General features: G+C 38.2%; 1 pseudogene; it reads right to left on the bottom strand.

Annotated features, from left to right (window-relative positions):
* Window positions 1-225: 225 nt before the first annotated feature.
* LOC135230228 (olfactory receptor 5D18-like) lies at window positions 226-1,202 on the bottom strand (annotated as a pseudogene).
* Window positions 1,203-1,515: the final 313 nt, after the last annotated feature.

The following is a 1,515-nucleotide window of genomic DNA, read 5'->3' as shown; positions in this document are numbered from 1 at the left end:
TAACTGTATTATCTTTTGGTCTTCACGCTCGGATAATGACCTATCGCATGATATCACATTTTCATAGATTTAAAGCTAAAAAATGAAAGAGCTTGTGGTCTTTTCTTACAATTATGAGACAAAACCAAATTTAGTCACTTTGAACCAAATCCAAATCCTTTCTACTGTGCAATATTACTTATAATTTTTACAGATATCTTCAGAAACAAGCTTTTTGGACAAACTTTATTTCCAGTTAGGGACAAATACTACTGAAATACTATGTTTAACGAAAAAGAATTTAATATCCTTTTTCTTGCTGACTGTATTCTTGACATCCTTATTCCTCAGACTGTAGATCAAGGGATTCAACATGGGGATCACCACTGTGTAAAACACAGAGGCTACTTTGACGGTGTGCCTGGAGTTTTGAGGTTGGGCACACAGTAGAGGAAGAGGATGGTGCCATGGAAGATGGTGATGGCAGTCAGGTGAGAGGCACAGGTAGAGAACACCTTACGACGACCAGTGGCTGAACTCATTTTCAAGATGGTGACAACGATAAACACATAAGAGGTGAGAATGATAAGTAATACACTCACCTCATTAAAAGTAGCAATCATAAAAAGCAACAACTCATTGAGGTAAGTATTAGAGCAAGAAAGGGAAAGAAGTGAGGAGAACTCACAGAAGAAGTGATTGATTATGTTGGAACCATGAAAAGATAATTTCAAAGCAGAGCATGTGAGTGTCAAGGAACATCCTATTCCCATGCATATGATCCCCCCACCAGCATAGCACAGAGTCTCTGGGACATGGCAACTGTGTAGAGCAGAGGGTTGCAAATGGCCACAAAGCGGTCATAGGCCATTACAGCTAATAAAAATGATTCAGTCATCACAAAGGTACAAAGAGAAATAATTGCACTACACATCCTAAAAATGAAATGGTTCTGTCTTCTACAACTAGGTTCTCCAGAATCTTGGGAGCAACGATGGAGGAATAGCAGAAATCCACAAATGAGAGGTGGCTGAGGAAAAAGTACATGGGAGTGTGCAGTCTGGGGTTAATTTTGATGATTACAATCATCCCAAGATTCCTACGACGGTGACACTGTAGATGGCCAGAAATACCAAGAAGAGGGGACTCTTCAGTTCTGGGTAATCTGAGAAGCCCAAAAGAGCAAAAGTGACACCACTTTTATTACCGTTTGACAATAGCATGGCATCTGTTTTTCGAAATCTAAAAGTCAGTCCTAGAAGTTAAAAAAAATAATAATAACAGTGGGGATATAGGAATCTTGGATCGACTTCCACATGTCAAGACTGGAAAGCATATCTCTTTCAGAATCTATATTTTATTAACCAAAATGTGGTAAATTTCTAAAATTTTAAAATATGATTACCACTTAAAGAATTTAGAGATCATTTAGTAATTTTAAGTCAAGTTCTCACATAACAACTTCAGCTCTCCTTGAATGTAATCAGTTCATAGAAGACAAGCCTAGCCCGAGGTTGGATTATGTCAGTCTCACAG

This window comes from Loxodonta africana, unplaced genomic scaffold (assembly GCF_030014295.1).
Source record: "Loxodonta africana isolate mLoxAfr1 unplaced genomic scaffold, mLoxAfr1.hap2 scaffold_887, whole genome shotgun sequence".
In the NCBI taxonomy this organism is placed as follows: domain Eukaryota; kingdom Metazoa; phylum Chordata; class Mammalia; order Proboscidea; family Elephantidae; genus Loxodonta; species Loxodonta africana.
Note: the sequence above shows the minus strand (reverse complement) of the source record. Positions and strands in the feature narration are given on the sequence as shown.